The sequence below is a fragment of the Orbicella faveolata genome, unplaced genomic scaffold (assembly GCF_042242905.1).
Source record: "Orbicella faveolata isolate gen_17 unplaced genomic scaffold, um_ofav_v1 contig_4, whole genome shotgun sequence".
Classification (NCBI taxonomy): Eukaryota; Metazoa; Cnidaria; class Anthozoa; order Scleractinia; family Merulinidae; genus Orbicella; species Orbicella faveolata.
Window position 1 is genome coordinate 12,272,693 of NW_028301569.1, and position 14,357 is coordinate 12,287,049.

The window sequence follows — 14,357 nt, forward strand, 5'->3', positions numbered from 1 at the left end:
TTTGACCAACTTCGGCTTGATTTCCCGGAACATGGGGGATATTTTCCAGTCCCGGGGACTCTAAACTAACTCGTGATGGCCTTTGTTTGCAGTTAACTGGACACAGAAAACTTTTTGATTGCTCACTTTCAAGCTTTTGGGCCGAGATGTAGCCCCACTACTTTAAGACTCATAGAGTAGCCGAAACTGCCTTCCAAGCGACGTGATTTTGACCAACTTCGGCTCGATTTCTCGGAACTTGGGGCATATTTTCCAGTCATGGGGACTCTAAACTAACTCCTAATGGGCTTGGTTTGCAGTGAAATTGACACAGCAAAACTTTTTCAGCGCTCGGTTTCGAGCTTCTGGACCAAAATATAGCCTCATTTCACTTTAAGACTCATAAAGTAGCCAAAACCGCCTTGCGCGCATCGTGATTTTGACAAAATTCGGCTCGTTCTCCCCGAACTGGGGGGATATTTTCGAATCCCGGGGACTCTAAAGTAACTCCTGATGGCCTTGGTTTCCAGTGAAATGGACACAGGAATGTTTTTTGGACGCTCGGTTTCGAGCTTCTGGGCCGAAATATAGCCCAACTTCACTTTAAGACTCATAGAGTAGCCGACACCGCCCTGCGCGCATCGTGATTTTGACCAACTTCGGCTCGATTTCCCGGAACTTGAGGGATATTTTCCAGTTCCGGGGACTCTAAACTGACGCCTGATGGCCTTGGTTTACAGTGAAATGAACACAGCGAAACTTTTTGAACGCTCACTTTCGAGCTTCTGGGCCGAAATATAGCCCCGCTTTACTTAAAGACTCATAGAGTAGCCAAGACCGCCTCGCGCGCATCGTGATTTTGACCAACTTTGGCTCGATTTCCTGGAACTTAGGGGATATTTCCCAGTTCCGGGGACTCTAAACTAACTCGTGATGGCCTTGGTTTGCAGTGAAATGGACACAGCAAAACTTTTTGAACGCTCACGTAGGAACTTCTGGGCCAAAATATAGCCCCATTACACTTTAAGAGTAATTGCCACTAACAATCAAAGAAATCGTGGCCATGGTCGAAAAATCGATTTTGCTCATAATTTGCCAGTTTGAAGGCCTAGGTAAGTAACTGAAGGAAATCAAGTTAGTTTTTTGAAATATCCAATATAACGGCAGAAATTCACGAAAAACGGTTATCGCACCGAAAGCTTAGATTTCACTTCGCGATAATCCGAAATTTTACACTTTTCAGCTTTTTGCTACACAGTCGTTTACATCGCTGTGAAACGTTCTCAACTTTAAATCTATGTATTGATTCTTCTTTAATCAAGAGATAGTGATTATTTTTACTTCTTGTGCTTTCTGGCCGAACTGAGGCCCGATTAAGTAGACACACTTTTCTAATTAAAACAAAACTCAAAAGTTATGCAAATTCAGTGAGGAAAAACGCTGACCGGTAGTGCTTCAAATCGTCTGATATTCTAGCAAAAGACAGTTCAGTCGATGAATTTTAGGCTTACGGATTCATTTTTGTGGGATCTACCAGCAATTTTGCATGAACGCCGATCAAAAATCGAGAAAATTGCAATTCAGCCCCCATGAAATTTGCAATGTAACGCAACACGCTAGAATAGGTAAAAATCTTTTGTTGGCTTGACACAGGACAATCAAAGCCTGTTAATGTCTTTAACGTTTGAAACGCTTTAGAAATAATATTTAACTTAGAAATTGCCTGTAATAGCGAAAAAACACGGGTAGAACCAAACTTAATCGCTCCCTAACTCTCCCTGTTTTGTGTCACACATGATACACTTGGCCCATGCTACAATCTTGGACATGACAATCTGTGGCGAAGGTCAAGTAATTTATCCAGCTTCGGGATAAGTGACGGAGTGTTTGAAGCGTTCAAAGTATTTCCCACCAGTTGCTCTTAGATTCCCTTTGCGTTTAGATAACTCCTCCCAGAAGCAATTGAAATCTGCAGGAGCAAGGATATTCGGGACGGCTAAAACACTCTGTTCAGCTTTCTCAAATAACAACGCGTACTAAAGCTTTACACTGCAATCCACGGTGCTACTATGGAGCGAGTACGTGACGGACTTGGAAGATGCGTCAAATCTGTAGAAGATGATGGAGCTTTCTCCAGAACTCAACCTTCAATCGCTTTTTCAAATTATGCGATATTCAGCTATCAGTTAGCTTTCCTTTGAAGCTTCGTCCAGTACAAAAAGCCTACCTTTGCATTCAGCTCATTGATCGGGGTGGAAAAAGAGACGTCAGTATCAGTTTCATGATCAACTTGCAGGGCGAGAAAGGAAGAGAAAAGAGTTGAATTGCATTGATAACGCTGGGGTGGGGATGAGAGAAAACTCCTGATAAAAATTGCCTTGTTTACAAACCAAATTTGTGACGCCACGGTTGGTTTTCATTGCTATTTAGCACTGAAGCATGAAGCATTTTTGTAGCCAATGACATGTCGGTATATCTTTAACCTACGTTGTGGTTTACACTTCTGAAAAAAATTAGTGCTACGCCAGTAGTCTAAATGGACACACACTAGGCCCCGACGAACTGTAAGCTTTATCTTTAATGCAAGCGAAATCTCCCCGTAACGAGAACTAGATACAACCAAGATGGCGGACGAATGAAGGCTGATCGCGCGGGCTTTTATACAACAATGAACGCCGCTGACCGACCGACTACAGCGGAGTGCCGCTGGACAACCAGCCTACTGGCGTGGCTTCTTTTTTTCCTTCTTAAACAAATAAGCATGCAAATAAAGAAACACTAGGCGATAAGTCGGTATGAAATACACACACAGGTTATGTACGAGAAATGTACTGTATGAAGAGCAGTCTTAAAGTCTCGGACCAGATAAGAGGAAAAAAAAAACTAAACAAATGCTGAGAGACAGCTAAATGTCTAGAATTGTCCGGCTACGGCTAAAGGATTAGGATCGACCGGGCTACTTCAACTCTACTACATAGTCCTGAAGACGTTGCGGGAGACGCCGTTGCCGAGTTGGACGTTTGTTCACTGCAGGGCTAACACTTGGAGAGGGGGCAGGTATAACCTCGACGTCATCCGGCGAACCGGGTTGGCTATCCTCACCGTATCTCGGGACATCTTCTGCCGGGACAAAAGCGGAAGGTGGGGACGATAACTCGATGGGGATCCCTGGGGCAGGTGGAGGTAACGGGGGACTTTCTAGGGAAGGTTCCTCGTCGTTAGGAAGTCCTCGATCATCAATAGGAGGGCTCTAGTCGACACCGATGTCAAGATCGCAGTCGCTGGACTCTTCTTCACTGGGGCGCCAGGGCGTGTGTACTCGGATGGGAGCGACCTTATAGCACTCATTCTTCTTCACACGGTACGAAACGTTTCGTAGCTGTGACCCAACAAACTTGCGAACATTGCACCACTCACCGTCCACTAAGACAACGAGGTATCGGTCACGACTTTGGGACTTATTACGATCACAGTAGAGGTAAACTAAGTCACCAACAGTTATTGAAGGAGAGCTGCGCTAGTCACTACGCGGGGCTTTTGACGTTTCACTGTGGGGATGGTTTACCAGTCTTTGTAGATGCTGCTCGCGTATTAGCGCCTGATCTGTTAGGGGAATCTGAGAGTTGGTAAACTGATCTCTCTGAGTCCACATTTCTCTAGAGGATAGGCCGTGGCAGCGGATTCTTGAGTTCAGGTGGGCAGTGGCTACGGACAGAGTCCTAGGAGAGACAGGGCCACCTTCCGATTGCAGCCGCTGGAGTTCGTGTTCCAATTCTTGGATTGCTTTTTCAGCGACAGGGTTCTTGTTCTGATTCTTCACGCGACCTATCTCAAGGCTAATCTTTTGTTGCAATAGGACTTGGTCATTCACGAGAGCTCTGAAGGCGGGCGCTGGGTCACACCGAATGACAGCGTTAGGCCCATCAAGGGGTCGCAGGCCGACGCATAATTGGATTAACCCATCGCGTAAGGTCCCATGCTTCTCGTCTACCACGAGGAGGGTCGAAGTATAGGAGGTAACGCACTCTCGGAGCACCAAAATAAGTTGGCGAGACTGCTTCAGGATATCGGCTGCGAAGGAGACACCCACTGCTGCTGGAGGATCAGAAGTTGACTGTTCTATAACAGCCTGCGGGACGTGGCGAAGTGCAGCGCAAGGATGGCAACCAAGAGAAACGCGCTCTATGGCCTTGTCTAGGTCGAGGGCGTAAAAGTAGCGGCTGACAACTTTCTTAAGCTGGAGACACGATGGATGAGACAACCTGAGGTGTAGGGCGGTTAGTAAACCATCTAAGACCTGTCTGGGCACTACGATACAATCACGCGAAGGAGCCAAAGGCTCAGTCTTTTTCACGACTAAGAGGCCATCACTGGAGATAGAGGCGACAGACAAGTACCTTTTCACGTCCTTAATGTTAGTAAGCTTCTTGGACGGACGAGTCCCTTGTATTAGGTGGGCATGCGTTCGACGTAAGTCCGCGCACTCAGATTGGATAGACAACCAAGTTTTTCGACTTGTGAAAGGGAGGTTCTTCTGACCAGATAGGACGTCCTGGGCAGATAGGTGTCGGACGACAGATTCCTCAGCTTGGTTGATGAATTTGCACACCTGACAAGAAGGATCAAAGCAGTCCGGTGCATTGCGGCTTGCAAAGTCAGAAGGTAGGATCGCAGCACCGGCAACATGCCTCACGTTGGCTTGGAAGCGGCTGACAGTTGACAAATAAGTCGACACTCGCGGACTAGCGGAAAACTCTCCCCTACACATTTTCTCGAAGGCCTGGACACAAGGCTTACTGTCGGTGAGCACGCAGGCCTTGTGTTTAGATTGTATTAAGTAGGGGCTAAAGTGTTTTGTTGCAACACCAATCGCAAGTGCTTCCACTTCGCACGGTAACCAGGATAATTGGTGACTACGCAACTTTGCACTAAAGAAACCAGCGAGGGCTAGCTTGTCACCCCGCGAGATGTAGAGAGTGGCGGCGATGCCGGGTCTCTTGACAGCAGCGTCGGTCACGATCCATAACTGGTCATCTGGCTTCGGGAGAGTAATTGTTTGGCTAGACGCCACGGCAGCTTGAGCAGACTTGAAGGCTTCAGTAAGATGTTCGGACCAGACAATGTCATCCTGGGACTGTTTCTCGGCTACAGCCTCGTCAAGGGGGGCCAATAGAGCAGAACAATGTGGAACAACACGAGCAAGGACCTTGACCGCACCGATAAAGGACTTCATGCCGCCAACTTTATTGGGAGGACTGCAGGAGGACAGTGTTGAGACGCGATGAGGGCTGGCGCGAAGAGTGCCTTGGGACCAAGTCCAACCCAAGATGGAAGTAGTTTTGGGGTTGATGATGGTCTTCGACGCCGAAAGGCGTAGGCTAGCTTTATGGAGAGCTTGGAGAACAGAAGACCAATTTCGGAGCAACTCGTCTGGGCTGTTGCCCCCACAATACAGATCATCTGCTATCTTGGCTACGATACCAGCCTGGAGGAGGTCACCCAAGACGCGACACATGAGCTCTTCAAGTGCGGTTTCCGAGCCAGGTATACCCATGGCCGACCGGGCATAGACGCGTACGCCCCGGAATGGGGTAGCGACTCCGCAGTACTTCATGGACTCACGGGCGAGAGGGATCTGATAGAAGGCTCTGGTTAGGTCTGAGACGATGATGTGTCTCCACTGGGCTATGCAGCGTAGGGTAGAATCCACGTCCGGGAGCAGGGAGGGCTGGGGTTTGCTATAACGACCTACGTCTGCGAAGTCAGTGACGAGACGAAAGCCACCCGACGACTTTTTGACCAGGAACGACGGGTTAAGATACTCGACAGAAACATCAACGTCTTCGGGGCGACGGAACACGCCAGGATTTTCCAATTCATCGAACTTCTGCTGGAGCTCGACAAGTTTATCGCGACCGTACAGGGGGAGGCGACCTTTACGCTGAGGAGGTTCTACTGGGCCCATATTTACTTTTGCCTGAAGGGGACCAAAGGCGCCATTGTAGCCGGTAATTGCTGGATCAAAGACGGAGTCGTACTGGACCAAAAGGTTACGGAGCTTGGTTGTGATGTCTGGAGGGAGGAGGTTGTCGGGGTCTAGTGCCACGCCCTGGGAGTACTTTCACTCTGAAACTGGGACTGAACACACCTTGTGGTACGGAAGGTTGTCAACTGGGTTGGAAGACTGATCTTGAGTAGACGGACAGAAGACAGGGTTGACCTGGCAAAAGTGTTCATTTCGTTTCAGGACATAAGGCCTATCTGAGAGGTTAGGGATACGCACTCTACCAGCGACGCTTGTGATGAGACAGGGAGGCGGTCACATGTCGACGACTTTGGCCGAACGGGCGTTAGTGGCGTCAAATCGAGGCTCTAGAGCGTACTCAGCATCAGGTAGGGAATCTTCCGGGAGAACTATTTCTATAAAGTCGCCAGACCAGACAGTGGTAGAAGAAGGGGGTGCACGCAGCACTTGTGCACGGCGGACAGCATTGTGAGTCGGAGGATGGTTGACAGATCCGTAGGTGAAGATGGTACCATCCCCGAGGATGACCTGGCGTTTGGCAGGACGAATGGTTATGTCGTTCGCTTCCATGAAGGGAGTACCAGCCAAGACATCTACGTCCAGATTCTCCACAACAAGACCTTGAAATTGAAACGAATGACTTCCACGGGTGAGGCTCAGGCGAGTTTCCCCCAGGACTTTCAAAGGAGAGGAGCCATCCGCTTGATGAGCTGACTGTGAACTGTGCCAGATCCCTGCACCGAGCCTCTGTACAGCGGAGAGCCTGATCATGTTACCTGTGGCGCCGCTGTCAATGATGACTCTAGCCCGATGATGGCCGAAAAACGTGTCAATGTACGGGGACTGACGTACGAGGACCCTCCTGGATGCATCAGACGTAAATGGATCACTCTGCTCAACCAGATTCTGATGACGCGGCGGGTCAACATTACTTGACAAAAGGTCTAACTCAACGCTGTCGTCATCCAGGATTGAAACAATCTGACGAGCTTTCAGGAGGTACAAACGGTCCTGTTCAGGAAGGAACCCACATTCGCTTAAAAAGTGGCTGTGAGAAGCGCGGCCAGCTTGTTTACAGAGGGGGCATTCTTTCGCCTTTTGAGAGGAGCGTCCCGGGAACCTCGCAGACGACTTACTGTAGGTCGGTGTACCCCTCCGAAAAGAGGACTTCTGAGTGGCAAATGAGGCTCCTGTACGCATGACTTTTGTGTCTTCGGCAGAACGGATTTCGTCAAGGAGTGAGTCCAGCGCCTGGGAGATCTCAGGCTTTAAGGACGCCAAAGTACGAGACCGAAGTTCAGTTCCATATCGTTGTTTAACAAGTTTAGGTAAAGCAGGGTTAATCAATCTCAGCCACATTAAAATAACAAAATTCTCTAACGTCGGTGACCATTCCTCTTCCTCCTCAAGAACAGATCCGTGGTGGAGCAGGGTGTGAGGTTTAATTAAACTGTCCTCCACAAAAGCCATAAGACGCTGGAAAAGATCTTCTGGGCGCTCATCGAGGTTCAAATGAATGTCATCCACGTCTAAAAAGTGACCCCCAGTAGTCTGGAATCCGAAATGAAGTCTAATTGTCTGTCATATGTCCCCAATACAAGTAGAATTCTTGACAATCGTATTACGAGAGATAATTGGGCAATAATTTGCAATCTGGCCTAGCATGAGTTCGAGCATGTTTACCTTTTGGGTAGCAGTTCGCCTTCGAGCAGCTGGAACCGACTCCCCATCATCAGTGTAACCACGTAACGGGCTCGTCCTAGTCTTTTTCACCCACGACGACCCTTCGCCCAAAAATGGCGCGAAATTGGCGTCCAGAGACAAGGTGTAGAGAAGATTTTGTTTCCAACTCCCGAAGGAGGTTAAAGTTTCGTTCTTTGAGAGGCACCACTGCTTGGGGGCTCTGTTAGAAGACATCGCAGCTTACGGAACAAGATGATATCGACAACCGACTCTTGGCTGCTCGGGAATCCCGACGAATCTGTCGATAAAGTGCGTTGGATCTGACGGGAACGTGACGGTTCGAATCTTTATCGCTGCCACCACGCCAGTAGTCTAAATGGACACACACTAGGCCCCAACGAACTGTAAGCTTTGTCTTTAATGCAAGCGAAATCTCCCCGTAACGAGAACTAGATACAACCAAGATGGCGGACGAATGAAGGCTGATCGCGCGGGCTTTTATACAACAATGAACGCCGCTGACCGACCGACTACAGCGGAGTGCCGCTGGACAACCAGCCTACTGGCGCTACGTACTCTTTATCATGCTTTATCATGTAGTCTTGTGGATCGTTTTATACCACCAACTGCTGCCTCATTCAGTTGACGAGCCTTTCTTCGACCCTGGTTTAACAAGCTTTTCAGTTCAAATAAATTAACAAGAAATAATTCGAAAACACAAGTATCCTGTAAGATGTTGGATGTTGCAACAAGGTGGCCAAACGTAATTAACCAAATTGCGTGTGTGCAACATTGGTGATATTCTTGCGCGCGTCAATTTTTTTCCTTGCTTCTAGTCCAGTTCTGGCCCTTTCTCTGTCAAATGTCCATTTCACTGAAAACTAAGGCCATCAGGAGTTGTCTTAGAGTTTCCGGGACTGAAAAATATACCCCAAACTCCGGCAAATCGAGCCAAAGTTGCTCAAAATGACGATGCGCGTAAGGCGGTCTCCGCTACTTTTTAACTCTTAAAATGAAGTGGGGCTATATTTCGGCCTAGAATTTCGACACCGAATTTGCGCTCCTTTTGCCTGTGTCCATTTCACTGAAAACTAAGACCATCAGGAGTAAGTTTACAGTTTCCTGGACTGGAAAATATCCCCCATGTTTTGACAAATCCAGTCCAAGTTACTCAAAATTACGATGCGCGTTAGGCGGTCTCCGCCACTTTTTCAGTCTTAAAATAAAGTGGGGCTATATTTTGGCCTAGAAACTCGACACCGAGCGTCCGCTATTTTTGCCTGCTTCCATTTCACTGAAAACTAAGGCCATCAGAACTTAGTTTACAGTCTTCGGGACTGGAAAATATCCCCCAACTTCCCGTAAATCGAGCCAAACTTGCTGAAAATCACGATGCGCGTAAGGCGGTCTCGGCTACTGTTTCAGTCTTAAAATGAAGTGGGGCTATATTTCGGCCTAGAAGCTCGACACCGAGCGTGCGCTCCTTTTGCCTGTGTCCATTTCACTGAAAACTAACGCTATCAGGAGTTAGTTTAGAGTCCCCGGGACTAGAAAATATCCCCCGAGCTCCGCCAAATCGAGCCAAAGTTGCTTAAAATCACGATGCTTGTCAGGGGGTCTCAGCCACTCTTTCCGTCTTAAAAAGAAGTGGGGCTATATTTCGGCCTAGAAGCTCGACACCGAGCGCGCGCTCCTTTTCCCTGTCTCCTTTTAACTGAAAACTAAGGCCATCAGCAGTTAGTTTAGAGTCACCAGAACTGGAAAATATCCCCCAAGTTCCGTTAAATCCAGCCAAAGTTGCTCAAAATCACGACGCGAGTTAGGCGGTCTCGGCTACTCTTTCAGTCTTAAAATAAAGTGGTGCTATATTTCGGCCTAGAAGCTCGACACCCAGCGTGCGCTCCTTTTGCCTGTGTCCATTTCACTGAAAACTAAGGCCATCATTAGTTAGTTTCGAGTCCCTGGGACTGGAAAATATCCCCGAACCTCTGGAAAATCGAGCCAAACTTGGTCAAAATCATGATGCGCGTAAGGCGGTCTCGGCTACTCTTTCAGTCTTAAAATGAGGTGGGGCTATATTTCAGCCTACAAGCTCGACATTGTGCCTGCCCTGCTTTTGCCTCTTTCCATTTCACTGAAAACTAAGGCCATTAGGAGTTAGTTTAGAGTTCCAGGGACTGGAAAATATCACCCAAGTTTCGGCAAATGGAGCCAAAATTGCTCAAAATCACGATGCGCTTAAGGCGGTTTCGGCGACTCTTGCAGTCTTAAAATGAAGTGGGGCTATATTTCGGCCTAGAAGCTCCAAACCGAACGTGCGCTCCTTTGCCGTTGTCCATTTCACTGAAAACTAAGGCCATCAGGAGTTAGTTTAGAGTCCTCGGGACTGCATAATATCCCCCAAGTTGCGGCAAATCGAGCCAAAGTTGCTCAAAATCACGATGCGCGTAAGGCGGTCTCGGCTACTCTTTCAGTCTTAAAATGAAGTGGGGCAATATTTCGGCCTGGAAGCTTGTCACCGAGCGTGCGCTCCTTTTGCCGTTGTCCATTTCACTAAAAACTAAGGCCATCAGGTGTTACTTTAGAGTCCCCGAGACTGGAAAATATCCCCCAAGCTCCGGCAAATTGAGCCAAAGTTGTTCAAGATGACGATGCGCGCAAGGCGGTCTCGGCCACTCTTTCAGTCTTTAAATGAAGTGGGGCTATATTTCGACCTAGAAGCTCGACACCGAGCGTGCGCTCCTTTTGTCTGTGTCCATTTCACTGAAAACTAAGACCATCAGGAGTTAGTTTAGAGTCCTCGGGACTGGAAAATTTCCCCCAAGTTCCGGCTTATCGAGCCAAAGTTGCTCAAAATCACGATGCGCGTAAGGCGGTCTTAGCTACCCTATGAGTTTTAAAGTGAAGTGGGCCTATATGTCGACCCAGAAGCTCGAAAGTGACCGGTCAAAAAGTTTTGTTGTGTCGGATTCACTGCAAACCAAGGCCATCAGGAGATAGTTTAGAGTCCCTGCGACTGGAAAATATCCCCCAACTTCAGGGAAATCGAGCCGAAGTTTGTCAAAATTACGATGCGAGCAAGACGACCTCGGGTACTCTATGAGTCTCAAAGTGAAGTGGGGCTATATTTCGGCCCCGAAGCTCGAAACCGAAATTTCAAAAGGTTTTGCTGTGTCCGTTTCACTGCAAACCAAGGCCATCAGGAGTTAGTTTGGAGTCCTCGGGACTGGAAAATATCCCCCAAGGTCCGTGAAATCGAGCCGAAGTTTTCCAAAATCACGATGCGCGCAAGGCGGTCTCAGCTACTCTATGAGTCTTAAAGTAAAGTGGGGTTATATTTCGGCCCAGAAGCTCGAAACCGAACGTTCAAACACTTTTGCTGTGTCCATTTCTCTGCAAGCTAAGGCCATCAGGAGTTATTTTAGAGTCCCCAGGACTGGAAAATATCCACCAAGTCCAGGGAAATCGCGCCGAAGTTGGTCAAAATCACGATGCGCGCAGGGCGGTCTCTGCTACTTTATGAGTCTTAATGTAAAGTGGGGTTATATTTAGGCCTAGAAGCTCGAAAGTGAGCGTTTAAAAAGTTTTGCTGTGTCCATTTCACTGCAAACGAAGGAGATCACGAGTTAGTTTAGAGTCCCCGTGACTGAAAATATCCCCTAAGTTCCGGGAAATATAGCCGAAGTTGGTCAAAATCACTATGCGCACAAAGCGGTCTCGGCTACTCTATGAGTCTTAAAGTGAAGTGGGCCTATATTTCGACCCACAAGTTCGAAAGTGAGCGTTCAGAAAGTTTTGCTGTGTCCATTTCACTGCAAACCAAGGCCATCAAGAGTTAGTTTAGAATCTCCGGGACTGAAAAATATCCCCCAAGGTTTCGGAAATCGAGTCAAAGTTGTTTAAAATAGCGATGCGCGCAAGAAGGTCTTGGCTACTCTTTCAGTCTTAAAGTGAAGTGGGGCTATATTTCGGCCAAGAAGCTCGAAAGTGAGGGTTCAAAAAGTTTGGCTCTGTCTATTTCACTGCAAACCAAGCCCATCAGCAGTTAGTTTAGAATCGCCGGACCGGAAAATATCCCCCAAGTTTCGGTAAATCGAGCCAAAGTTGGTCAAAATCACGATGCGCGTAAGGCGGTCTCGGCTACTCTTTCAGTCTTAAAGCAAAGTGGGGCTATATTTCGGCCCAGAAGCTCGAAAGTGAGCGTTCAAAAAGTTTTGCTGTGTCCATTTCACTGCAAACCAAGGCCATCAGGAGTTAGTTTAGAGTGTTCGGGACTGGCAAATAACCCCAAGTTCCGGGAAATCGAGCCAAAGTTGGTCAAAATTCCGATGCGCGCAAGGCGGTCTTGGCTACTCTTTAAATCTTAAAGTAAAGTGTTGCTATATTTCATCCTAGAAGGTGGAAACAGAGCGTGCGATCGTTTTACCTGTGTCCATCACACTAAAACGCAAGGCCATCACCGGTTAGTTTAGTGTCCCCGGGACGAAAATATCCCCGAAGTTCCGGGAAATTGAACCGAAGTTGGTCAAAATAACGATACGCGTAAGGTGACTTCGCCACCTTGCTTCAGTCTTAAAATAAAGTGGTGCTATATTTCGGCCTAGAAGGTCGAAACTGAGCATGTAATCGTTTTACCTGTGTCTGTTTTACGAAAAACCAAGGCAATCACCGGTTAGTTTAGAGTCCCCGGGGCTAGAAAATATCCTCTAAGTTCCGGCAAATCGAGCCGAAGTTGGTCAAAATCACGATGCGCGTAAGGCGGTCTCGGCTACTCTTTCATTCTTAAAGTGAAGTGGGGTTATATTTAAACCGAGAAGCTCGAAACCGAGCGTGCAATCGTTTTACCTGTGTCCATTTCAGTAAAAACCAAGGTCATCACCGGTTAGTTTAGAGTCCCCGAGACTGGAAAATATCCCCAAAATTCGGGAAATCGAGCCAAAGTTGGCCAAAATCACACTGCGCGTAAGGCGGTCTTGACTACTCAATCACTCCTAAAGTGAAGTGGGGCTATATCTCGTCCCAGAAGCTCGAAAGTAACCGTTCAAAAAGTTTTCCTGTGTCCATTTCACTTCAAACGGAGGCCATCAGGAGTTACTTTAGGGTCCCCGGAACTAAAAAATATCTCCCAAGTTCCGGGAAGTCGAGCCGAAGTTGGTCAAATTCACGACGTGCGCAAGGCGGTCTCCGCTACTCTTTCATTCTTAAAGTGAATTAGGGCTATATTTTAGCCTCGAAGCTCGTAACCGAGCGTGCGATCGTTTTACCTGTGTCTATTTTACTAAAAACCAAGGCCATCACCCGTTAGTTTAGAGACCCCCGAACTGGAAAATATCCCCCAAGTTCTAGGAAATCGAGCCAAAGTTGTTCAACATTACGATGCGCGTAAGGTGGTCTCGGCTACTCTATCAGTCTTATAATAAAGTGGGGATATATTTCGGCCTAGAAGCTCGACACCCAGCGTGCGCTCCTTTTCCTTGTGTTTATTTCACTGAAAACTAAGACCATCAGTAGTTAGTTTAGAGTCTCCAAGACTGGTAAATATCCCCCATGTTCCGGCAAATCGAGCCAAAGTTGCTCAAAATCACGATGCGCGTAAGGCAGTCTCGGCTACTTTTTCAGTCTTAAAATCAAGTGGGGCTATATTTGCCCAGAAGCTCGACACCGAGCGTGCGCTCCTTTTGCTTGTGTCCATTTCACTGAAAAGTAAGGCAATCAGGAGTTTTTTTAGAGTCCCAGGGACTGGAAAATATCCCCCAAGTTCAGGCAAATTAAGCCAAAGTTGCTGAAAATCACGATGCGCGTAAGGCGGTCTCGGCTAGTCTTTCAGCCTTAAAGTGAAGTGAGGCTATATTTCGACCTACAAGCTCGAGATTGAGCGTGCGCTCCTTTTGCCTGTGCCCATTTCGCCGCAAACCAAGGCCATCAGGAGTTAGTTTAGAGTCCCCGGGACTGGAAAATATCCCCCAAGTTGCGGGAAATCGAGCCAAAGTTTGTCAAAATCACGATGGGCGTAAGGCGGTCTCCACCGGTCTCCTTTTGCCTGTGTTCATTTCACTTAAAACTAAGGCCATCAGTAGTTAGTTTAGAGGCTCCGGGACTGGAAAATATCCCCCAAGTTCCGGCAAATCGAGCAAAAGTTGCCCAAAATCACGATGCGCGTAAGGCGGTCTCGGCTACTCTTCCAGTTTTAAAATGAAGTTGGGCTATATTTCGGCCTAGAAGCTCGACACCGAGCGTCCGCTCCTTTTGCCTGTGTTCATTTCACTGAAAACTAAGGCCATCAGTAGTTAGTTTAGAGTCTCCGGGACTGGAAAATATCCCCCAAGGTTCCCCAAATCGCGTCAAAGTCGCTCAAAATCACGATACATGTAAGGCGGTCTCCACCACTTTTTCAGTCTTAAAATGAAGTGGGGCTATATTTCGGCCTATTAGCCCGACACCGAGCATGCGCTCCTTTTCCTGTGTACATTTCACTGAAAACTAAGGCCATCAGGAGTTAGTTTGGAGTCCCCGGGACTGGAAAATATCCCCCAAGTTCCGGGAAATGAAGCCAAAGTTGCTCAAAATCACGATGCGCGTAAGGCGGTCTAAGCTCCTCATTCAGTCTTGAAATGAAGTGGGGCTATATTTCGGCCTAGAAGCTCGACACCGAGCGTAACCTCCTTTTGCC

General features: G+C 47.8%; 1 pseudogene; it reads right to left on the minus strand.

Moving 5' to 3' along the window:
* Positions 1-2,539: 2,539 nt before the first annotated feature.
* Positions 2,540-8,605, minus strand: LOC149101445 (uncharacterized; annotated as a pseudogene).
* Between the last annotated feature and the right edge of the window lie 5,752 nt (positions 8,606-14,357).